Genomic DNA, 26,720 nt, shown 5'->3' on the forward strand with positions numbered 1-26,720 from the left:
ATTATAATTAACTTTAAATGCGAACATTTTAGATTAGGCTTTACCGCCACTGTTAGTGATATTACATGAAACAAGTCTACTGTTGTCAGTCGCTGTTAATTTATACTCACGATCCATTTCAGGTGGATTCAAATGTGTGAACAAGACATGTTGGGCGCTTTGATGCGACTCTGGGCACTGTCTAGATGAGAAACAAAACCCTGTTTCAGAACATGGCTCTGAGGAGCTCTTTGACTACATGGTAACCGTAATTGTAAATGCGAAAATAAACAAGTAAAGTAGAATAACTCCAGTGATCACAGGTTTCTTTCTCTGTCGAAAAACACTAACGGAAGAAATTGTAACACCATGAAAGAATTGTAGGCTACAGGATAAACCAAAGTTGGTAGGTGTGCTTCTACATCTGAAAGATGAATTTCACGCCAGTGGCATAGAAGGAGTGTTAGTAGCGCCACTACGAGGATGCAAATCGAGTTTAAATACACGCTGTAGCGATCGTGGGCGTTAGTTACCTTTGAGATGGTTAGTTACCTTTGATGTTAGTCAAGAATGCCTTTAAGCCTACAAAGATGATATTATTAACATCTTACTGAGTTTGATCGAGCTCATGTAATAGGTTTACGGGAAGCTTGATGTTCCACCTGCGAAATTACAGGAAGTCTTGGCTGCAATGTAGTCACGTACATGATTGCTGGCAGCGGTGGTCTCGATAATGTAGGGTCACAAGAATATTGGGCTCCGGAAAGCGACGTGACACTACCGAGAAGGTCAACCATCGTGTTCAGCATGAGGTTCTCGCGCATCGTACTGTATCTGCAGCAGCAATCTGAGCAGCATTTGGCACCATAGTGACACAACGAACGGTTACAACACGGCTTTTCAAGGACAGTTCCGAGCCAGATGACTTGAAGCGTGCATTCCACTGACCCCAAACCACCACCATATGCTACTTCAATGGTGTCAAGCGAGTGCTGATTGTTGTATCTTCTGATGAAAGCTGGTTCTACCTCTGTGCCAGTGATGACCAAGTGTTGGTCAGAAGGCGGCCAGTCGAGGGAACCAACCTATCTGCATACTAGACACACTGGACCTATACTTGGAGATATGGTCTGTGGTGCAATTTCGAGTGACAGCAGGAACACTCTCCCACGGACACTAACTGCAAATTTGTACGTCAATCGTGTCATTCAACCTGTCGTGCTGCTATTCATGAACAGCACTCCAGCGGGAGTTTTCCACAGGATAACGCTTGCCCATTTACCGCTGTTGTAACCCAACATGCACTGCAGAGTGTCGACATGTTGTCTTGGCCTGCTCGATCACCAGATCTGCCTCCTGACGAGCACATAAGGGACATCAGCGGACGACAAACTCCAGCGTCATTCACAAACAGCGTTAACAGTCCCTGTGTTGACCGACCAAGTGCAACAGGCATGAAACTCCATTCCACAAACTGACATCTGGCACCTCTAAAACACAATGCATGCACGTTTGCATGTTTGTGTTCTACATTATGGTAGTTACACCTGTTATTGATGTATGTGTATTTCACATTTGCAATGACTTTTGTCACGCTTACATTAACCGGTAATCTTTCAATGTTAATCACTTAAATATGTTACCTAGACAAATATATTCCCGAAATTTCGTTATCCTACATTAATTATTTTATTTCTTTCCGTCAGTGTATAATATATATGCACTCATATTTTTATAAGATGAAAGTACTCACTCTGTTTCTCTCTGTCTCGTCGTGAAGAAGATGTCCAACTATGGAGAGAGAAGTGAGGCGGGGAGAAATGGGAATGCGATCGCTACGGTCGCAGGTTCTAATCCTGCCTTGGGCATGGGTGTGTGTGATGTCCTTATGTTAGTTAGGTTTAAGTAGTTCTAAGGTCTAGGGGACTGATGACCTCAGATGTTAAGTCCCATAGTGCTCAGAGCCATTTAGAAATGCATGTACCGCGGAGACTGCAAATTGAAGATGAAGAACAAAGGCAATTTACCACACACACTTTCTCTCTCTCTCTCTCTCTCTCTCTCTCTCTCTCTCTCTCTCTCTCTCTCTCTCACACACACAGACACACACACACACAATGTGTATCTACAAATTTCAGGAACCCTTACTCACTATGTGGTGAAGAAGAACTTCTTCGAAAGCAGTCAGCAGTGTTACAATAAGACGCACAATTTTGGATCTAAGTAATACAAAACTAACTCAGCTCTTAGCTTAGAAGTTGTTTACGTTCCATGAATTCAATGCTAGGCCCAGTTTCTCAGTGATTATCATTTTTACTAACAGCCAATTTGCTTCACCTGTTTTTTTGCTGTCGAATTAATTCTGCATCGGACTATTTTTAGACACGTAACTAACGAGATGCGCAAATCACTGTAATTATTTTCTGTACCTTGTATCTGTGTGACACGTGTCATCTCAGTTTGCTCCTGCCACTCTTCAATACAGTTAACTCAGTAAACATGTCACGATGAAAAACGATATGGAAGCTGAAGCATGGTTAACTCTGGCTTCATTATCTTGAGTTAATGAAAAGTCCCTATGTCGATTGAAATCCACTTGCAGTACATGAACACACTCGCTCTTCATATTTTCAGTGGCGTCAGCTAATGCCTTTTTTGATTCGTTTGCCCAAAAAGAACTGTTTAATATTGCACAATAAGAACCATAAAATAAATTCTTCGTGGCACCATTCACGTTAACATGGTGCCGCGCACCGCCTCGGACTTGTTCAATACATGAGCCGATATCGCTTTATCCACAGGTCTAGACCGTGTTTTTCTGTAGGATACCATTACCTCCAGAAACTTACGCCACAACGAAAATCAGTTAGCATAACCCGCAAATCGTAATCCAAATTTAATTTTAAACGTGAACAGCAGATTCATAGTGAACCTGTCGGTTAGAAACCGGAAACGGCTATTTGTCCTTAATAAATAGAATTATTAACATTGGTTAGTTTCTGTTTTGTTTTCTTATTATAAAAATTAATCTACCTATTCCCACAGCCACGGGTTCACCACGTCAATTATCGAGCAAACAGCATGTTGAAATGAAGTTTGACAGAGCGTTCGGACGAAAGGAGACTTGCTTGGTCGGCAAGGAAGATGTCTTTGTTTTGAAGAATACAGATTGGGAAGATTTTGGGACGGGAGCGTATGCTAGAAGTAATGGTCATTATTCGGGCACTTGACAAGAACCACCATTTGAAGCAAAAAACTACATATGGAATCGTTTCCGAGAGAGATCACATTTAATGTATAAGGGGCGATCAAAACTTTCCATTCAAAGGCCCTACCAACACCTTGCCTACATCTCGGTGCTTATATAGCCTCAAAAGAGTCGCGCTAGGTTGCATAGACGCTGCAGCAACGCCCTAAAACAGAAACATTTTGATACCACTTTTACATTGCTACATATTTTCTGTATAATTCAACACAGTCTCAGTTTTACTTATGTACACGTTTAGAATAGTTATTAATCATTACAACATGTGTTTTACAAAGTATCAATTGATAAACTGTGGTAAACAGTCTTCGACGTGTGAGAAAGCGCCGAAAGTTATCTTCGACAGTAGTAGGAGCACTTCCATCCCATAAGTCCTAAACATACACCATAACCGCATATTCTTCAGTCTGCAAACACAGCTAACCGATGCTTCTCCCTGATACACTATCAGCGCCTCACACTACTTCACTCGCAACGCACCAACTGAGCGTTCAACGGGCTGCTTTAGTGACAGAAAGACTTTCCGAGCATAGAGGTTGAAAGGAACGAGGACAGTTGAGCTAGAATAAGACGTCGAAAAGGATGGGTGGTTAGAACACATATGTGCGTACCGCTAGTCCAAAAACACTAAGCTTATCCGCCCTCTTCTGGAATATTACTGTGCGATGTGGGATCCGCATCAAACAGGATTGACGGAGGATATAGAAAAGGTTCAAAGAATGGCAACTCGAGAATGAGATTTTCACTCTGCAGCGGAGTGTGCACTGATATGAAACTTCCTGGCAGATTAAAACTGTGTTGTGAGGACGGGGCGTGAGTCGTGCTTGGGTAGCTCAGTTGGTAGAGCACTTGCCCGTGGAAGGCAAAGGTCCCGAGTTCGAGTCTCGGTCCGGCACACAGCTTTAATCTGCCAGGAAGTTTCAATGGCAACTCGATTTGTATTATAGCGAAGTAGGGCGGAGAGTGCCACTGATATGATACACCCATTGGGATGACTGTCAAAATAAAGGCGTTTTTCGCTGCAGCAAGACAAAATGGTTCAAATGGCTCTGAGCACTATGGGACTTACCTTCTGAGGTCATCAGTCCCCTAGAACTTAGAACTACTTAAACCTAACTAACCTAAGGACACCACACACATCCATGCCCGAGGCAGGATTCTAACCTGCGACAGCCGTGGTCGTGCGGTTCCAGACTATAGCGCCTAGAACAACTGGGCTACTCCGGCCGGCGCAGCAGGACATTCTCTAGAAACTTCAATCTCCAACTTTCTCCTCAGAGTGTTTTGTTGGCGCTCACTTGACAGGACAATTGATCATCATAATAAAGTAAGAGAAATCAGAGCTCGCACGGGAAGATTTGTTTATCCCGCGCGCTCTTCGAAAGTGAAACGGTAGAGAAGTAGCTTAAAGGTGTTTCGATGATCCCTCTGCCAGGCACTTAACTGTGAATTGCAGTGTAATAATGTTGCTGCAGCTGTAGACCTTCAGAAACTATTCGGAATAAGACAGATGTCCTCGTGAAGTTTTTTAGTTCAAATGCGCGTTTTTGTCGCATCTCTGAATATTGGACTTTCCTCCTTGGACACTCTCTGTAGGATATAAATGGTTTTCAAGCGAATGCGGTAGAAGAGAAAGCGGAGACTGGTGAAATCAAGAGCTATTAAACAGAGCTGTCAGCCAGAAGCTATCAGAGCTCTCGTCGCTTGATAAATGTGACAACTTCCTCTTTGTCTGGGGACGGCGCGATCGCGTTGGCAAATTTGCAGAGAGCAGCGCGGTGCGGCGGTAATCCCGGCAGAGGAGGACTCTAGCCAGGCCGGCCTCGGCGCTGATAGCGCGCCGCTGTTTACCGTAACAGCCAGTGCCTCTGCCGGCGGCACCGCAAATTAAACTGCGCCTGCCAGATTTCATTTCAGATACCGACTTCTCTGTTTGTTCGGAAATGAGCACCTCCTTAGAACTTAGCCAGCCGGTGTCGCGAATATGGTGCTTACAGAGTGTTCGGGACCTGCCAGACTTCCTCGTAGCATTCTGGCCTCGCCGTGTTCATAGGTTGACGACTCCAATTTCCGAAATGAGCGATACCAAAATCTCATGACTGTAAAATTGTGCAGTATGCGGAAACACTGGTGCGCCGGGACGGTGAGACCAGGTGCGCATACGTTGACCAAGAAAACGTTAAATGTAACTAGCTAGCTCCTCCCTCCAACTAACAATGTAAAAGTACGAGAAATAGTCAGTTTTAATTATCACTTAGAAAAATCAAGCTGTGACCGAAGAAACTGAATGGCTTCTTTACCTGACGAAAAATAAACAGGTCACTGGGTGAAACGGCGGGTGCATAAAAAGTTAAATGTTCTTCTATCATAACTGAAACCGACTGCGAGGAAGAAAACAAAACAGCACAGTTTCACGGAACACCTATACTAATATACATGTAGTTTTGTGCATTTTAATATTCTGTCCATCTTCCCCAACAGTAGTCTTCTGTAATGAAATATTAACCAACAAATTGCATATAAGAAATTTAATTTCTTGACTCGTTTCGGGTACGTAGTGCCCTTCTTCAGAAGATTTTACCTGTCGCATTGTTTGCGAGTCTCAAAAATATTAGTGACACTCGCAAATAATGCGACAGGCATAACCTTACGAAAAAGGTCACTAAGTGCCTGAAACCGGTCAAGAAATTAAATTTCTTGTATGAAACTTGTTGCTTATTATTTAATTATACTTTTGTGCGTAGAGTTGTTGTTTAAAATAATGTTGGATGATTATAATCAAAGTTAAATTTTCAAAACGCTGTAGAAATAACACCACAGGTCAGAATGACGTGAAATCGCAACGGAATATTAGCGGAGAAGGAGGGAAACGTATGGCAGAAAAAAAAATAGTGTGGAAATTGATCAATAGGTGGCGCTGTGCCGTGCGGAGTGGCTGTTTGAGGCGTCATGTCACGGACTGCGCGGCCCCTCCCGCCGGATGTTCGAGTCGTCCCTCTGGCATGGGTGTGTGTGTTGTTCTTAGCATAATTTGGTTTAACTTAGTTTAAGTAGTGTGTAAGTCTAGGGACCGATGACCTAAGCAGTTTGGTCCCTTAGGAATTCACACACATTTGAACAGATGGCGCTGTATGTGTCAGAATACATAAATGAAGAAAACCTGTCATGCGCACGGCCCGTTGAAGTTTGTATAAACACGCCGGGTGCGCGGGTTTTTCTCCTTCCACGTCTGCGACGTTCGGCATGACTGTCTCAACGCAGGATCGCGCTCTGCTTGTAAAGCTGTATTACAAGAATGACGACTGTGCACACGTCGCCCTGCGAAAGTTCCGAACACTGAAGGGTTTTGAAAAAAGGCGTTGGTCCGATGATTGCATTGTGTCTGGAGATAATCATTCGGAAATTCGAAAGGACAGGTTCTTTTGGTGTGCAACCTGGTAGAGGGAGGAAACGAATTGATTCGACGTCAGTGGAAGCAGTGGCCACAGCAATGTAGGAGGAGGCGAGTGGTGGTGTGCAAACGTGTAGTGCACGGAGAACTGCCAAAACATTGGACATACCCGTGAGCACGGTGAGTAAAATCCTACGAAACATCCTTCTTTTACTATCCATTCAAAATTACCCATGGGCACGAGTTGCTTCCTGTTGACGTGCCAGCAAGAGAGACCTTTTGCTATAGACTTTCTTGCTTATATGGAAGCGGACAATGATTGGCCGGAAGATTTTGTGGACAGACGAAGCCCACTTCCATCCGACAGGATATGACAACACACAGAATTGTCGAATATGGGCAACGGAAAATCCGTACGCAAATCTATCAGTACCACTTCATCCTGAAAAGGTCACTGTGTGGTACGGTTTTGCGGCATCACTTATTATAGGGCCATATTTTTTCGAAAACATAGGTGCTTCCGGTCCTGTTACCGGCACCGTCACTGGTAAGCGCTATGGGTGTCTTTTGCGCAACCACGTCATTCCAGCTCTCCAACAGCGGATGTATGGATGGGATCATTTTTATGTAAGATGGCGCACCTCCGCACGTCGAAAATCAAGTTAAGCAGCTGCTGAAGCGCCATTTCGGAAGTGCTAGAATTAGCATCCGCCATTTCCCTACATCCTGGCCGTCCCGATCACGTGATCTTAATCCGAGTGACTTCTGGCTTTCGGGATATCTGGAATATGTTGTGTTCAGTGTTCCAATGGCAGACTTAGCTGCATTGAAGGAACGCATTGCGCAACACATTCTGAATCTGACCTCGGAAACACTTCGATCAGCTGTGGAACATGCTGTATCTCGATTTCAACTCGTTGCAGAAGACGGTGGATAGCGTATTGAACATGTTTTGCGCCAGTCACACGAAAATTAAAAATCCGATTTGATTTTGATTGCTGCTCTTTAAGCGGTTTTTGGCCTCAGGACAATTAAAAATCGATGTGATTGATGCCTTTTTTGCGGTTCTTGGCCTCAGGACAATTAAAAACCGATTTTTCCCATCCGATGTGATATGACCTTGCCGTGGTGGATAAGCTTACGTAACTAACAGTATCGCATCTGTACACCCATGCACACTGAGTAGCACAGTTTGTTTAACGTCAAACGTACACCTTAGGCATTGTTGTATGATTCATTTGTCATTTGCAGTCGACCACTATGAATTTATCATGTTTACAGCGCCATCTATTGCTACATTTTGTAACTATTTATTTTTCTTCTGCCATGCGTTTTCCCCCTTCTCCGATAATATTCCGTTGCAATTTGACGTCATTCTGATCAGTGGTGTTACTTCTACAGCGGTTTGAAAGTTTAACTTTAATTATAATCACCCTGTATATACCCTGTGTTGTTTTAGCTACTGTGTGGCAAGTGAGACGTGGGGCTTAGGGAAAACAGGAAAGGTGTGGACGGGGCCTAATCAGTTACCGTTGGTTGCACAGAAAACGCATACAATTTATTTTCTTTTTTTAAAAAAAACTCTCAACAATCATTTTAACAATTTCACTTCACTGACGGCCGAAGGCCTTACTAAGAAGGAACTCCAAATTTTTGTTGGCTGATGGCCACATGCAGCTTCAGAATACTCAACAGCTGAAGGTCTGAATTACAAGTGAGAAAGGTGGTTACACTTTAACAAATACTGAGATATTTTCTTCTTAAGCAATCAAGAAACTGTAACATGCTATAGAAACGGCTGAAGGTCTTATTAAGAAGGAATACAAATTATTTGTCGGCTGAAAGCTACAAGCAATGTTAAACACACAATCAACGGCTGAAGGCCTGATTAAGGAAAGTTCAAATTATTTGTCGGCTGAAGGCCACAAGCAATTTCAGAATACACAACGGCTGAAAGCCTGAATTACAAGTGAGGAAGGCAGTTACACATTAAAACATTAGGGTAAATTTTAAACGATTATGACAACTTGACCAAGTAAGACGGAGTGATCCACAGACAGTGCTCCCTGGATCGACCTGAGGAAGGTGACTACAGCTGTGTAAGCGGTGAGACAGGCATCCAAGAGTAATTTTCACCTAAGGAGGGCAATTCAAACTAGAAACGGTTTAAACACCAATCAACATTCTTAGCAAATCCACCTATGCCAGATAACCAGTCCAACGATGAAATAATTCAGGCGAAAATGAAGCAACAGTCACCACTGCGTCTCCAGAATCCGGTGTTTGAAACACCAAAACGCAGAGGGAACCACTATAACCCAGGCAGACAAGGAAAACAATTATCCATACCCTCAATCAAGGAAGCTGTCAAATTACACTCCATGCCGGACAGCATCGGGAAGACGAGGAAAGTACGCTGCCGCAAAATACGCTAACCTCCAGCGTAGGTAACTGGGGCGTTAGCGGCCACTAGGCAGTAAGATACCGCTGGTTGCACTTCAGCAATAATAACACTAAATCCAAACTAACATCAAACAATAGAAGGCGGCTAATAGCTTCCGCCAACCTGACAGACTCCATCTGTTGCGGTTAGTCTCAACGACCCTGGGAGCAGCAACACACAAACAAGAGCGAGATCTCTAACATTGGAGGTTTCACTCCTGGATAAGGTTCACTCAACTTCACATGTCGCGGATTCGGTCGTCGGCTACAGCCTCTCGATCCAACAGTGCCTGCACGCTGCCAGAGGTCCCGGCCTGCCCCCGCACTACGGATCTCCTCGCTGCTCCGTCCGAAGCCGAACTACCGACACCAGAACGTGGGCAGCATTTAAATAACTGGACCTTAGAAACTACACAAGATACACACGGATCCACGAAGACAATTCCACAATGTCTCAAACAATATAAAACCAGTCCCTGTGAAACAACGGACGAATTACAAGTCAGCACAAACACAGTGAAGCCAGAAGCGGTCGGAAAACCAAATGCACGTAGTCCGCTGCAACGACAGACCGATCGACCAACCAACGGTCGTCCCCACTCAGGTCAGGCACGGAAAAGATCCCAGTCTAAATTGTCGACTGACAACTTACTGCCATGAGGGCACTTCGACAGGCGGACACACCACATAGGTGAAAGTTGCACTACTCGAATATCACGGTTCATTCAACTAAATTTCACTGAATCCGTCCCTTAACTTGGTCGTGCACTCTCGCGACCGCATCCTTCCGTCGGAGGCGCCAGCAGTCTGTCCGGCCCTCACTGCTGCTTCGTCCCAACTCTCAAAGTTCGACACACGACGACCCGGAAATACTACAGGCCGCTCCAAAGGTGATACCACAGTACGCGCTATCGATAATCGCTGCTGCTGCCACCCACGGACAGACAAGGCGAGCAAACGTAGTGGCGCCAGTGAACACACTGAGAAAACGAGACGCCATTACCGCTATTGCAAGACGCCAAGCTATGAACGGCATTAACGCGACCCGACACGTACAAATGACTACAGTAAAAATACTCTGATCCTAAATCAGTTCCAACATATTTGATTGTCTCACCTTGAGCAATCTTAATTGTTATTGTAAAAGAAATCTTAATTTGTTTAAACTGAATGGATAAATCGATTGGGATCACTGGTCTGCGGGAGATCTCATCAGCTGCTGGGTCTGTGAGGAGAGCAGCGTCGTTGAAATTATTTTGTATCGTTTTAATCTGGAAACGAGTAACATTCAGATGACTCAAATTGCTTAGTAGTACTCTAATCGCAAGTCGATAAGCCTTTTTTTGTGTTGGGTTGAGGTACAGCGTCACCAATGGATCTCGGTCCTATTGTCTTGGTGTAAGGGTAAAATTGTTCTGTCATTCCAATGATATCATTGCAGTGCACGACGAAAATGTGGCGGTGGGACCACCATCCGACGGTGGGAGTTCAAGATAAGCTATAAATACGTTTTTCCTAATATACAGGAAGGAAGCTGTAAGAAAGAAACAAAACAGCGCATTGTTGTGTATACAATTTTTGTTTAACATCATATGTGCAGAGAAACAAAATACATACAGACATATAAGTCTAGTAAACTTATTTTGTTGTTCTCTCGTTGTTCGATTGTGAAAGTGACAATTAGATTCAGTTTGTTGATTTGCGACTGGAGTGTATATACCTCTTGTTTGGTTCCATCAATCAGAACAAGAATGTCATCATTATATCTTCAGTAGTGTAGGTTTATCTCATTGCATTCCGTGTGCTTACTGAAGAAGTCATTTTCAATTTCGTCAATGAATAAGTTTGCTAAAGTGCCACCAGGAGTGTTTCCCATTAGCCATTAGAAGACCTTCCTATTGTCTGTAGTATTGGTTATTGGAAATGAAATAGTTATGAGGTAATGTAAGTTACAGAAGTCAGACAAATTCATCTATTTCTGCTCCCCCGTCGCCCATCCGTCCATGTTTCCAAATATTTCCTTTGATGAAGTGGTAGTTTCACAGACTTGGGCATTAGTCGATAGACTGGTAATGTCTAATGAAATAATTTCCAATTTTCTGTGATTTTTATGTCTTGTTTGATGTGTAATGATTACTGAATTTTTTACTGTATATTGTCTGTTATAAACGCAATTTTTATTAGGAAATTCATCTAATTTTTTGATTCAAGGGAAAGCATAGCTCCACATACAGTTCACGATAGGTCTGATTGGTACATTTTCTTTGTAAATTTTAGGTTAAACTCGTAATATGGGAACAGATGGATTCATCGCTGTACACCATCACTTTTCAGTCTTGTCGAGTAAGATGCCAGTTATTTAATTTTTTTAATGAGTGCTTGAAATCGGTTTGTTTTGTCTCATTCAGTGCATATTATGCAATTCTTGCTAAAAAAATTCCAGTGTTTTATTTGTCTATTCTTGTTTGTTTATTATTACAACGGTGTTTCTCTTATCTGTTTTTAGAATCAGCATACATTATTTATATTTTGTCATTTATTTTGCGTAGAGTCTGTGTTTCTGTTGTCGGTTTACCTTTATTGTATTGCTTATTACTACGTTTCTTGATTAGTTTGGATAATTAAACAACTACATTGTTGTGTTCTGCTATTGAAAGCTTTGCTGCATCTGTTACAATTTTTACATATCCAGTCATCTCTACTGCACTAACATGAAACGGTTTTTGTTTAGTGCTAGAATTTAAATCTTTCTGTAATAGTTTTGCTTCGCTGTCCCCAAGTTAATATTTGTAAGGATTGACACTCTCTTGTAGAACTAAAATAAATTACAATTTTCTTCTTCTTTGATGGGGTTCTTCTTAGACAGTAAAATTTTAAAGTTTTACTATGTCGATGTCTAACCATTTTCTGTTCATATCTGTTGTATGCAATGATAATGTTCATCATAAGGTCAAATATTAGGGTCTATAGTAGTTTACCTACTTCGAAGTGCAGTAAGTATAATTAGTGTCCAGATATTTGCTTTTATTATATTTTTATCACATTTCTTCTTTCACCCACATCACTTCACTTCTTTGTTTCATTCGTCATACTAAACACAAAATTGGTTTTATGTTGACTTTAAGAGTATTCTGAGATGTCTTGGTTCTTTAAGAACTTCCTATTAAGACATTTATCTTCTTTTATACCTTTTTTTTATACCGTCTTCTGATAGATTTACCTTATAGATTTAGATACGTTTTGCATTCACAATGTCATGCAACCAGTGTGAAGTTGATTAATGACACTATATATTCATACACAATGCTGTCTGTTTTAATGTTTATTTTTATTTTCGGTTTACTGGTATCTTGCCACATGCTATTCTTCAGTGGTCCCGTAGAAGGTACACAATATGATACACAATGCACTATACTATACACAATTTAATGCACTCACAGTCTCATTTTTATGTTTTAAATTTCAGAATGATTATTACAAAAGTCTGATTTAATAATTTGACTTTACAGAGTGGATTGCTATATCCCCTTTTATTAAAAAATTACGAAAAGGAAAAAATTCTCTTTGGTTTTACAATTACCATATCCACATTATATAAGAAATAGCCGTTTACATCATAATTTGAAAGTATAAGTCACAACCGAATAAAGATAAGTCAAAAGGCAGGTTTCAAGTATTGTACCCAGGACACTTTTATAGCATCAATGAGTTACCTATGTAGGTTGTCAGAACACCAAATCTTTCTACTAACAAAGCCGATGCTCTGTATCACGTTACTCTCTAATATACCTGATCTTCTTTGTCGTGTCAGAAATAGCATACTATGGCGTATCCACTTTAGTGTCCTGCCCAAACTGTACTCTGCCGCAGAAATGCATGTTTACCGAAAAATTGCAGAGAACATATAACAGATCTTACAAATACCACTAAAAACTACGTTATCAAGCAGAAATTCAATACACTCGAAGTAGAAAGTTACGAAGTACCCCCGCCATGCACTGCTCATCGTCTTTCGAATATATATATATATATATCATTGATGCGTTTACCTGCTTTCCTGGTCATCTTAATTTCATCCCCATCATCATCATCATAACATGTTCTACCTGTTGGCAGGTTTATGACACCATTGTTGTCTTCCTCCGTAACTGTTCTAGACCAACTGCTTCTCAATCTAATATCTTGCTCTTTTCACTTCATCCAGCATTTTTATTATTATACTTCTTATTTTCTTCTGTACTTCCACTGCAGCTTCGACAGCAGTTGTTAGAATTTCTTCTCCTCACAGTAGGAGTACGTATCCAGTCCAGTTTGCTTTCATGTTGTAAATGTTTTATATCTAATGTGGACCAAAAATTGTTGAACAACAAAAAAAAATTTATCAGCAGCTTTTGGAAATTAATCACGACGTTTTGTAAATGACGGTCTTTACTTGTGACTTTATTCTAGTAATCAAAGAATATCACACTTTTGCGCTATATGAAGTGAATATTTTTGCACTTCTCCACAATTTTTGCGGAACAGATTATGCTCATCGATAACTGCATCATCTGAAAAATGCCTGAAATTGCTACTTTCCGACGTCAACGATACAATATGTGTTGCCCTTATCCATTATTTCCTACTCTCACAGCACTTGTCAAAAGCCGCACAGTTATCCACATCCCAGCAGCAGTCACGTCATCGCTATCTGTATTCTTATAGCAAATCATCAATGCAAACATTTTTTGATGTATTTTAGTCATATATTTATATAAGTGGAACTCTAAAAAACTATTTGTGTGTTTTAGCTCCATTTAGACAAAGATAATCAATATCTCCATCTAAATACACTCGTGAGGTAAAATATTATATCCTCCACCCACCAGACGACAGTATGCCACCTGATGGCATTGAGGACACGTGACACGGTAGCGAAAGTATATAAGCAGAGTAGAGACAAATGGGAAATCATTTTAGCGACTAACGGGCCGCAAATTGTGAAATTCACTGCCGTAGTCCTCTTTGAGAAACGGCAGATTTTTTTAAGATTGGTCGGTTGGGAACGAGAATCTAGGAAACGGCGAAGCTGGTCGTGAGCATTTATGAAATATGGCTGAAGAACAGTGAAACCTCGTGAGGCGACAAGATGGAGGTCCACGCCTCATCACAGAAAGTGGAGGCTTGCGCGCTCTGTCAATCAGGTTACCCGGCGAATTGTGGCAGATATGACGACAGAGTTCGGGCTGGAATAATAACAAGTGTTTCAGAGCACACCGTCAAGTGCTTCGTGTTGAACGTTGTGATCCACAGCAGGTTCCAACGCCATCGTCAATAACAATTTAACGAGTATTGAGAACGAAATAATCGAGACTGGACTGTGGATCAGTAGAAACATATCGCCAGATGGGATTCATGATGTTTCTTTGTATACACGGTTGATGGTAGTGTTCACGTACGTCGTTATACTGCATTTCTGCTCGAAACACGCGCCGAGCCACGGATGCAAGCTGGTGGGACGGCGGCTTCTATGAGATCTTTGGTTTTAATCGAAGGCACCTTGACGTATGTAAACTATGTGAATATTTATTGCGACTCATGTTTGATGTCTTCCCTGACGTCTTTCAGCAAGATAAATGTCCTTGTCACTAAACTACAGTGGTTTGCGGATTGTGAATGAGCTCACGTTGACATCTTGGCACCAAATTTGTCTCATCTGAACCCAACGAAACACACTAAGACTCTATTAGGTGGCAGCTAGGGATGAGAAAAACCGATACCGCTATTTTAGTTATGAATAACCGGTATTTTTCGGTACTTATTTGGTACAGGTTAAAGCAGTTTAAAAAAAAAGAAAAAGCAACGCATCAATTAGCCTTAGTAGCAGTGCTAAAATTTTCCGTTTTTCAATTAACCTTTTTTTTTTAAAAAAAAGTAATTTTTGTTCATTTGATAATCATTGGTCTGAACTATTACGTTACTGTAGGAAACGGGAAAAGCGATGAGTGCTATTTTAATAACAACGCCGACAGGAAGGAGCAACAAACAAAAGGCATAAAAACTGGTGCAGTGCTGCTGAGACAATAATGTCCTTCTTACCGAACGTAGTGGCTTGCACGCGTGTACGTGCAGTGTGCAAGACTTGTCTACATGGTAGTTTCTCGCTGGCGTCGCTGGACATCCCTTCTATTGCTTAATGGCACAATTCCTAATCTGGAAATATCTCTACGAAGAGAAGTACAATGGTTCATTTCCTTTAAAATATTAAAGATTTGTCCAACAAAAGAAAAGAAATTACAGTAAGATTAATAAATTAAAACTTAACAAATCATCTGTAGTATAAAATTGGGAAATAGGTGATCTGTTACCTGTATGCACATACTATGGATTTATCTGCTTGTAGCCTTTGAAAACGCACAATTTAAAGAGAAAAATAGAGTTATTCAGTCTGAGTTTTCACCCTTTTAGCGCTGACTATTCGTAATTCCCAAATATTGCTATGATCCCCAATAACATATTTTTTAAACACAGCTCCAAAAAATTAGAATCAATCAGATTTTTTGTAGTACTGAATCACTTATCATTTTTCGAGAAAATCAGCGAACGGCGGATGGACTTATTTTTTTTATTTGACTATTTGATTTAATATTTTGATTCTATGTGTATTGAAACTGCGTGAATCAAAATTTTTTAATCCTTATTCCATTTCTATGTTTACTACACGAAATAATAGGAATAAAAACCTAAAATTGGTTATTTTAGAGACCGGTTATCCAAATGATTCAAATGGCTCTGAGACTATGGGACTTAACTTCTGAGGTCATCAGTCCCCTAGAACTTAGAACTACTTAAACCTAACTAACCTAAGGACATCACACACATCCATCCCCTAGGCAGGCTCTGAGCACTATGGGACTTAACTACTGAGGTCAGCAGTCCACTAGAACTTAGAACTACTTAAACCTAACTAACCTAAGGACATCACACACATCCATGCCCGAGGCAGGATTCGAACCTGCGACCGTAGCGGTCACGCGGTTCCAAACTGACGCGCTTAGAACCGCACGGCCACACCGGCCGGCCCCTAGGTAGGATTCGAACCTGTGACCGTAGCAGTCGCGCGGTACCAGACTGTAGCGCCTAGGACCGGTCGGCCACCACGGCCCACAGTCCGGTTATTTTGAGTGGTTTTAATAATCAGGTTACTATCGTGGAAAAAACGTTATCGAAAACCGGTTGTTTCGGCGCCAACCACCTTCCCCAACTGCACCTCTGTGCACACAAATGATTGTCCTACAATTTCCGTGACTGTGCCATGGCATACTTCCGGAAGCCTGCCATGGCCTCGTTCAATCGATGTCATACACACTCGCAGTTGTATTGCGTTCTAAAGGCGGACCAATACGCTATTAAATAGATGCTCACAATGTTTTGGCCCATCAGTGCAGATCAAGCGATCAAAGCTGCTATGTTGTAAGAAATCCACTGCTATCGCAGACTGGTTTAAAAGGTAAAAAAAGATTGCTCATTGGCTGGCACATAGCGACCGAGGGCAAGAATCAAGCCGATACGGAGCCTGTGCGTAGACCGCCGGCGTGCAGCGCGCTGCGGCGTGTGAAGTCCCTAGGGCGGCCTTGCCACGCGCGCCGTGAATAATTCACAAGGCCGAACGCCGCCGGGTCCGTCCGTCTGCCCTAGCGAAGTGGCAGAGGCGGCAAAGCGTCTCAAGGCTTGCCTGGGAGCGGCAGAGGTTGCAGCGCAAGAGGGCTCCGTTCAAAGGAGGGTCCTAGGTCCGCTTTTACACGAGCGGCGTTCTAGTCAAACTGGACTACTCGGTGTGCGTGCGCCCTTCGTGCCTGCCCGTAAATCAGCAGCCAACCACGACGCGTGTGTGTTTATGACGTCAATGATCTATAGACTGTATCGAGTGTGGAGTTCTACACTACCGGCCATTAAAATTGCTACTCAAGAAGAAATGCAGATGATAAACGGGTACTCATTGGACAAATATATAATACTAGACCTGACATGTGATTACATTTTCACGCAATTTGGGTGCATAGATCCTGAGAAATCAGTACCCAGAACGACCACCTGTGGCCGTAATAACGGCTTTGATACGCCTGGCCATTGAGTCAAACAGAGCTTGGATGACGTGTACAGGTACAGCTGCCCGTGCAGGTTGAACACGATACCACAGTTCATCAAGAGTAGTGACTGGCGTATTGTGACGAGCCAGTTGCTCGGCCACCATTGACGAGACGTTTTCACTTGGTGATAGATCTGGAGAATGTGTTGGCCAGGGCAGCAGTCGAACATTTTCTGTATCCAGAAAGGCCCGTACAGCACCTGCAACATGCAGTCGTGCATTATCCTGCTGAAATGTAGGGTTTAGCAGCGATCGAATGAAGGGTAGAGCCAAGTGTGGTAACACATCTGAAATGTAACGTCCACTGTTCAAAGTGCCGTCAATTCGAACAAGAGGTGACCGAGACGTGTAACCAATGGCACCCCATACCATCACGCCGGATGATACGCCAGTATGGCGATGACGAATACCCGCTTCCAATATGCGTTCGCCCCGATGTCGCCAAACACGGATGCGACCATCATGATGCTGTAAACAGAACCTGGATTCATCCGAAAAATCACGTTTTGCCATTCGTGCACCCAGGTTCGTCGTTGAGTACACCATCGCAGGCGCTCCTGTCTGTGATGCAGCGTCAAGGGTAACCGCAGCCACGGTCTCCGAGCTGATAGTCCATGCTGCTGCAAACGTCGTCGAACTGTTCGTGCAAATGGTTGTTGTCTTGCAAGCGTCCCCATCTGTTGACTCAGGCATCGAGACGTGGCTGCACGTTCCGTTACAGCCACGCGGATAAGATGCCTGGCATCTCGACTGCTAGTGATACGAGGCCGTTGAGATACAGCACGGCGTCTCGTATTACCCTCCTGAACCCACCTATTCCCTATACTGCTAACAGTCATTGGATCTCAACAATGCCGTGATACGATAAACCGCAATCGCGATAGGCTACAATCCGACCTTTATCAAAGTCGGAAACGTGATGGTACGCATTTCTCCTCCTTACACGAGGTATCACAACACCGTTTCACCAGGCAACGCCGGTCAGCTGCTGTTTGTGTATGAGAAATTGGTTCGAAACTTTCCTCATGTCAGCATGTTGTAGGTGTCGCCGCCGGCGCGAACCTTGTGTGAATGCTCTGAAAAGCTAATCAATTGCATATCACAGCATCTTCTTCCTGTCGGTTAAATTTCGCGTTTGTAGCACGTCATCTTCGTGGTGTAGCAATTTTAATTGCCACTAGTGTAAATGTACCTGTATGCTGCACTCTGTGTACGCTCGGAAGCGGTGACCATGGCGAGATCAGCTAACATCGGAAGTTAACCTCTTCTGGCCGAGATCACTACTACCATAGATACTGATTTTGTGTTTTCGTGACTTTATTGTGTTGTTTTCTCTGTTTTCGTCATCCATTGAGAAGTTACACAACATTCTGTTGTTTCTTCTTACTTGCGTTCTGCTACAGGAGAGACGAAGTACCTGAAACCGTAACAGTATTTACATTTTACAGATAAAAGGCCTACACTGTGCGTAAATACAAATGTAAACACATAAACGTGTTGTAATGAAAATTTTTCCAACAACGAAAAAGTCACAAATACTTGACGAGAAAATAGTTTTCGGTGTTATTTGGCACTCATCAAGAAAACAAGACACAAAGGATAAAGCAAAAGTCTCTATTTACTGCGCTCTGGATACTATTTGATGTCCTTTCTTTCCGTGATCCGTTCCTTAGCTGCTTCAAAGTTCATGGAGCTATGTTCCGTCTTTGCAACTAAATGAAAGGTAGTTTTTTTCCCTCGCGCGGTTCTCTTCTTTTATTTATGAATCATCTTCAGTGGCTCTTTGCAGTGATCTTAGTCCTTGTGTGATTCTGGAGCTGTATTTACAAGATCCCCATACTCGAGACCGTCGATTTCCGACGTTTTGTCACCCACAGTTTTTACCAATAGCAACACTGGCGTTGGCATTGGCAACACTACACACTACAAATATACACACGTTCAACACGCAATAAGAAGTGCAAGTGAAGTGTTTTAATAAATGTGGGTAAATGACGCCAGAAATAGGCTATCTGCAGTATAGGGATCTAGAAAACACATCTGCAGGATCACACAAATGGACTAGCTACAACAGAAGTCACCACCGAAGATGTTTCGTAAATAAAAGAACCGAAACACTTATGGCAGAAACAGTCTGCCTTTCGTTTAGCTGCAAAGACGGAACATATCTCCAGGAATTTTTTAGTGTTTGCGAGTATGTATTTTCCAAGCAAATAAATAGGTTTTAAAATGTTCGGATGACACTTCCCTACTCTTTCAGTTCCGAGAATTGCGAAGAATGTACTGCATGATCTTTGACAAGGACTCCCACAGCGAATTCTGCTTTTGTCATTAATAAACTCAGAAAAGGATAGTCCCTCATAACCTCAATTTCACCATTCAGATGTCAAACTTCACAGTAGACAGCTGCCATAACACACGTAGTTTTGACGTTGACGTGTAAACAAAAATGATCTTACGAAACAGCCGTTTCTCAGTACAAGAATTAAACGTCTGGAGCGCTGCAGGAGAGTCACTTGTCTCGATAAGTCAACTGAGACAGTCGATCATGTAGCCCCCAGGGCCTCGGCATTTGTTTATCGGATACGCGCTTGGCGACCCAGGGGTTCCTGAGCTGGAGACTAGTAAGCGCCGCCAGTCCCTTGTCACAGTAAGCTCTGGGCATGCATCAGCGACCACCGTGCGGCGTGGCGGTGGATCGTTGTGTGTCTCAGGTGTCCCAGGGAATGGGTATCTTGGATTGACCGCCCGGATCGTGAGGATGGAATAAACCTCTATAAAAAAAAAAAAACTCCTCAATCTGAAGGTGTACTGCGCGCTGATAAGATGCATGGCTGTTGAGGTGGAACAGTCGTTAGCGAGCAACCTCTGGGGAACCTGCCGCACCTCAGTTGTATAGAACTTACCTAGACAAGCGGGGCTCTGTCCAGGTGGACTCCTAGTTCCCTAGCGGCTGGTGGGACCGAGGTGGATCCTTCGAAATCTTCTTTGCCTCCTTCCAGCAGAAAGGGTGGGCCGCTGGCAGTTACCAACATCCAATCCAACAAGAGGGCACATGTAGCCAGTCGTCCTGACTCAGGAGCGAAATTTCAGGGTATCATGACTAGTAACAGGACACATGCTGGCGGTCAGAATGTGTTTCTAATCATTATAAGGAAAGAGGGCAGCTTTGAGAAAGTTTCACATTTCTATATTCAAAAAGGGTTCGAGGGCATTGCTGGCAGTTTGAAATCTGTTAAGCGATTGCGTAATGGGACTCTGTTGGTGGAAACCGCTAGTTCCCAACAAGCTAAGAATCTACAGAACGCGCAATCCCTTGGGGAATATGCCATCTAAACTGAGCTGTACACCACCTTGAATTACAGAAAAGGTGTTGTGACGTGCAGGTATCTGGTAGACATTCCCAAGGAGGAACTCAAAGATGAATGGGCTCCAGAAAGAATATTCGACATGCAAAATATCATGCAGAGGGGTGGATGGGTTCTTGTTAAATCCGACTCCTTTATCCTGATATTTAATAACACGAATCTCCCTGAGTATATTAAGACAGGTTGAATTCGCTTAAGTGTGCGGCCTTATGTACCCAACCCATGCGGTGTTTCAAATGCCAGCGCTTTGGGCATACTACTCTTGGGTGTCGTGGGGAAGCTTCTTGTGGCAAATGTGGTCAGGTCGCTCATGATGGTGTCCATTGTTTGGGTCCATTGAAGTGTGTGAATTGCTCTTGATCTCACACCTTCTGGAGTCGGGACTGAAGCGTATATCTGGAAGAACGGAAGATACATGAGCTGACTAAGCGCATCCCGTATACTGAGGCAAAAAAGCTTTATAAATCCATGCTGCCCCCGTGTTTTGCTACCTCCTCCACTTCAGTTGTTAAACACTTCACACGAAAAGCTGCTACACAAACGGAGGCTGCTATGTTGGCACTAGTACCTGCGTGTGTTCAAATGGTTCATATGGCTCTCAGCACTATGGGACTTAACATCTGAGGTCATCAGTCCCCTAGAACTAAGAACTACTTAAACCTAACTAACGTAATGACATCACACACATCCATGCCCGAGGCAGGATTCGAACCTGCAACCGTAGCGGTCGTGTGGTTCCAGACTGATGCGCCTAGAACCGCTCGGCCACATCGGCCGGCCGTACCTGCGAGTGTCCCTGCACTTGTGCTGCTGCAGTTATTTTTACGCCTGTCCCTCCCCCAAGAAGTTCAGAAAAAGCTGTGGTTGCTGACATTGCAGAGCTCCCTGCCCCTCCAAAGGTTCCGTCTGCTACGCTGTCCAATGTTGCCACACCCGCAGCCACAGTTGTGGCTGCAAAGTCTACCCATCCAAGGCAAAACTTCAAATACCGATGGAATCGGGCAGAAAATAGCCTAACGATGTCGACATCGAGCCCCCTGACGTCTCTGTTGATCCTTCTTTAGAGCCTATGAAGAATGATGTCGGATTGGGGCAGCCATCTCGCTCCAAACCTGAGCCTCCGCCCATTGTGGGCTCCCCTCCCCGTCAGGAAGTCAGGATAAAAATGCCCTCCTGATAGACGGCTCCCATTATCCAGTGGAACATGAATGGATTCACTACGCACATGGAGGAACTGAAACTCCTAGCTCAGCAACGCCCTCTGTGCTTGTGTTCGCGGGAAATACATTTCAAAGCATCTCATGCCCTTACAATACAGGGCTATACCCTGTATAGCAAGGATGACCAGACTGGAGAAAGAGCCAAAGGTGGGGTTGCTGTGTTTGTCAATAATGGCCACCACTCCTCTGCTCTTCCCCTGGATACCGACCTGAAAGCAGGTGCAGTTGAAATTTCTGCACGTCAGAGGCTTACAGTTTATTATTTACCTCCACTGGATGCAGGACACTCTGAGGCTTTCAGAGATCTTATGACGCAACTCCCCCAAACATTTCTCCTCCTGGGAGGCTTCAGTGCCCATGTCCTGTGGGGCTCAAGGTCTACTTACCCTCGGGGTCGAGTTTTGGAGAGTCTGCTGACATCTCGAGAGCTGTGTCTTCTAAACGCTGGTACTCGGACTCATTTCTGTGCTGCTACTGGGTCATTCTCAGCCATCGACCTATCTCTCTGTTTTCTAGCCCTCGCCGACTCTGTTCACTGGGAGGTCATTGACGACCTTCATTCCGGCGATCACTTCCTGATCCGCCTTCAGCTACTCGATGGTGTGTTGCTGGAACAGAAGCCACCAGCGTGGATGATTGGCAGAGCTAACTAGGCGCTGTTTGGCCAGTTGGCTATGTTTGAACTCCTTGACAGCGTCCAAGAATGGGTGGATCACATCACACACATGATCCATCACGTTGCTGATCTATTCATTCCAACGTCTTCATCCTATCTTCAGAGGCGACTTGTCCCTTGGTGGACATAAGAGTGCCATTTATCCATCCGGGATAGGCGTGCGGCTCTTCTACATCTACATTTACATGACTACTCTGCGATTCACATTTAAGTGCTTGACAGAGGGTTGATCGAACCACAATCATACTATCTCTCTACCATTCCACTCCCAAACATCGCGCGGGAAAAACGAACACCTAAACCTTTGTGTTCGAGCTCTGATTTCTCTTATTTTATTTTGATGATCATTCTTACCTATGTAGGTTGGGCTCAACAAAATATTTTCGCATTCGGAAGAGAAAATTGGTGACTGAAATTTCGTAAATAGATCTCACCGCGACGAAAAACGTCTTTGCTGTAATGACTTCCATCCCAACTCGCGTATCATATCTGCCACACTCTCTCCCCTATTACGTGATAATACAAAACGAGCTACCCCTTTTTGCACCCTTTCGATGTCCTCCGTCAATCCCACCTGCTAAGGATCCCACACCGCGCAGCAATATTCTAACAGAGGACGAACGAGTGTAGTGTAAGCTGTCTCTTTAGTGGACTTGTTGCATCTTCTAAGTGTCCTGCCAATGAAACGCAACTTTTGGCTCGCCTTCCCCACAATATTATCTATGTGGTCTTTCCAACTGCAGTTGTTGGTAATTTTAACACCCAGGTACTTAGTTGAATTGACAGCCTTGAGAATTGTACTATTTATCAAGTAATCGAATTCCAACGGATTTCTTTTGGAACTCTTGTGGATCACTTCACACTTTTCGTTATTTAGCGTCAACTGCCACCCGCCACACCATACAGCAATCTTTTCTAAATCGCTTTGCAACTGATACTGGACTTCGGATGACCTTACTAGACGGTAAATTACAGCTTCATCTGTGAACAACCTAAGAGAACTGCTCAGATTGTCACCCAGGTCATTTATATAGATCAGGAACAGCAGAGGTCCCAGGACGCTTCCCTGGGGAACACCTGATATCACTTCAGTTTTACTCGATGATTTGCCGTCTATTACTACGAACTACGACCTCCCGGACAGGAAATCACAAATCCAGTCGCACAACTGAGACGATACCCCATAGGCCCGCAGCTTGATTAGAAGTCGCTTGTGAGGAACGGTGTCAAAAGCTTTCCGGAAATCTAGAAATACGGAATCGAGGTCCCCTGTCGATAGCGGCCATTACTTCGTGCGAATAAAGAGCTATCTGCGTTGCACAAGAACGATGTTTTCTGAAACCATGCTGATTACGTATCAATAGATCGTTCCCTTCGAGGTGATTCATTATGTTTGAATACAGTATATGCTCCAAGACCCTACTGCAAACCGACGTTAATGATATAGGTCTGTAGTTAGATGGATTACTCCTACTACCCTTCTTAAACACTGGTGCGACCTGCGCAATTTTCCAATCTGTAGGTACAGATCTATCGGTGAGCGAGCGGTTGTATATGATTGCTAAGTAGGGAGCTATTGTATCAGTGACGGTTTAAATGCCGCCCGACAGCAGACAATCTCTCAATCTTTCGAATCGCCAGATTGTAAAAACGTAGTCTGATCAAATGATTCAAAATTTAAATTGGTAAGAGCTGATAGTAGGATTCGAGTGTGGCGCAGACCCCACGAAGCCACGGACCCATGTTGTCAACAAGACACTGCGCAAACTGGTGGTTGCTCCATAGTGATGTAGGGTGTGTTTGCATGGAACAGACTGGGTCTTCTGGTCCAATTGAACCGATCATTGACTGAAAACGGTTATGTTCGACTATTCGGAGGCCATTTGCAGCCATTCGTGGACTTCATGTTCCCAAACAACAATGGAATTTTTATGGATGACACTGCGTCGTGTCATGGGACTAGAATTGATCTAGATTAGTTTGAAGAATATTCTGGATACATCGGGCGTATAATTTGGTCAATCAGATCACCACCTGACATGAATCGAACCGAACATTCATCGGACATAATCCAGAGGTCAGTTCGTGTAGAAAATCCTGTACCGGCAACATTCATGCAATTACGGACGGTTATAGAGACTATGTGATTCAATATCTTTGCAAAGTTATTCCGACGACTTGTTGAATCAATGCCACGTCGAGTTGCTGCATTATGCCGGATAAAAAGAGGTCCGACGCATCTTAGGAGGCATCCCATGACTTTTGTCACCATAGTGTGTGTGTGTGTGTGTGTGTGTGTGTGTGTGTGTGAGTGTGTGTGTAGTGTCCTGTCACGGTCGCCACTTTATAATATAATAAAATAATGGAATAGATGATAATAAAATGTTGAAATGCGTGGCTTTTAAAAATGTATTGAATTAATGAGATTAATTTTTCGGCATGAACGACAAGCACAATAAGCTGAGCTATGCCTGGAAATAAGTTCGTATTAGTTCATATTATTTTGCAGGGCGGAGTAGTTTCTTTCTCCGCTGTAGATTTGTGCTTACCATTCTTTATAAGGCTAAGTTTGGTCGCCGTGTTCACGTTTGAAGTCTTGACCGTGTTCCCATTAAGCTTATCGGATCTTCGTAATTTTCCAAAGTACACAGGTGGGCTTCAGTTCTTGTAATTATTGTACTGTTTGAAACAACAACTCACACGACCTTTCTGTTAATAAAACAATACTGTATTTTTCTAAACGGTGCACATATGAAATACATACTCCTCACTTATTCATAGCGACCCCAAAATGGCCGTCTACAATTACTCGCTTAAAATTGCGTGCTTCTGACTCGTTCATTAGCTGAGCGCGAATCCTCCCTTCCTCATACTGGTACAAGAAAATCTCCTCTCTTTTTTAACAACTGAAAATCAAAAATACCTGACGGTAGGCGTAGGCTCTATGATGGGCTACCGCTTCATCTTTTCTCTTTCTCTTTGCTTGTAAAGAAGAGGAAAACATAAAAGAAATGCAAAATGTTTATCACATGTGGGACACGTCCAGCAGGAAAGACAATACTGTAGTATGCGATACGTTGAGAATCTGGGTCGGATGGAAAGCATGCTCGGATAGCCAAAGCAGTTAACTCGACCGCTCGAGTAAAGCGAGAAATTCAGGTTCGAGTTCCCGTCCGGCACAAGTTGTCAACTTTCACCACTGAATTATTTCAATGGCCATTTGCGGCTGATGACGGTAGGTACCTCGCTCAGAATACATCTATTTCTGAGGACCCTGTTCTGATTAATTAACCTCAGTGCATTGTATGTAGATGCCTCAGAGCTCTTAGGTCCTACATTTCTTTTATTTTCATGACTTGTACATCGCACGTCTCATGTGGAGGCGCGGCTATTGCGACGAGTAGTAGACGATACTGAACTCACGTTACCGTGATTGGCATAGGATAGGGTAGGGTAGGGTAGGGTACGGTAGGGGAGAGTGTGATAGGCTGCATGGGCGGGGTGGGGCTGTACTGCGAAGGCGCCGCCGCCAGCCGGCCGTGCTCTCGCTTTGTGCCGCGCTGTTCTGTGTGGCGCGGGCCGCTCAGATCAATAGGCGCGCTGCCTGCTGCCTGCTGCCTCCGGCGGCCGTTCCCGGTTCGCGACCAGACCAGCCTCCGCCGTCCCAGCCTCAGCGTTATGGGGCGCTGGGGAACTTGCCGCCGCAACAAGCAGTCCACGCTGTGGTTCAGGAGAACCGGCCATGCTGGACATGCTGACAATGTACAGTGCACCTAAAACGTTCTGAGTCGTTAGGCCGCATCATGTTGCTTCTGTACGACTAAAACTTTGACCCTTTTGACTGGATCTTCTTCGAGATCTTGTCATTTCCACGGCTGACTCAGTACTGTGAGAGACCAGCGTTGCGTGAGGAGCAACTCACATGCCTTAAAGGTAGAACATTCGGTGTTATTGGCACTGCTGCTTCCATTAGCCAAAGGGTCCCTCGCTGAAATTTTTTCCGAGATATTGAAAGCTCAAGGCACACTGGACCATTTACATAAACAAATTGTAGCACGAAAGTTATCTGTGCGGATGCTTCTCCTCTTGGAATATGAATTTTACTGGAAAGTGCAGGGGCAGGACGAGTCGCTGGGACAGTAGTTTGATCGTGTCAAGGTTGCATTAGTGGCTTAGAATACGACCGTCTTGGAAGGGGAGTCAATAGGCCATTTGCTGGAGGGGTTGCGTCCCCAGGATAGGTCGCGTTTG

The 26,720-nt window shown here is 43.7% G+C and overlaps 1 protein-coding gene and 1 non-coding gene across 2 annotated transcripts in view; both read left to right on the top strand.

The window, feature by feature from the left end:
• Nucleotides 1-26,720, top strand: part of LOC126191401 (acetylcholine receptor subunit beta-like 1) — an 895,743-nt gene that overhangs the window by 607,273 nt on the left and 261,750 nt on the right. The gene's annotated exons all lie outside the window — the stretch shown is intronic.
• On the top strand, nucleotides 4,066-4,140 carry Trnap-ugg (transfer RNA proline (anticodon UGG)). Its single transcript has one exon. It is a non-coding gene; the product is annotated as a tRNA-Pro (tRNA).

This window comes from Schistocerca cancellata, chromosome 6, assembly GCF_023864275.1.
Source record: "Schistocerca cancellata isolate TAMUIC-IGC-003103 chromosome 6, iqSchCanc2.1, whole genome shotgun sequence".
Taxonomy (NCBI): domain Eukaryota; kingdom Metazoa; phylum Arthropoda; class Insecta; order Orthoptera; family Acrididae; genus Schistocerca; species Schistocerca cancellata.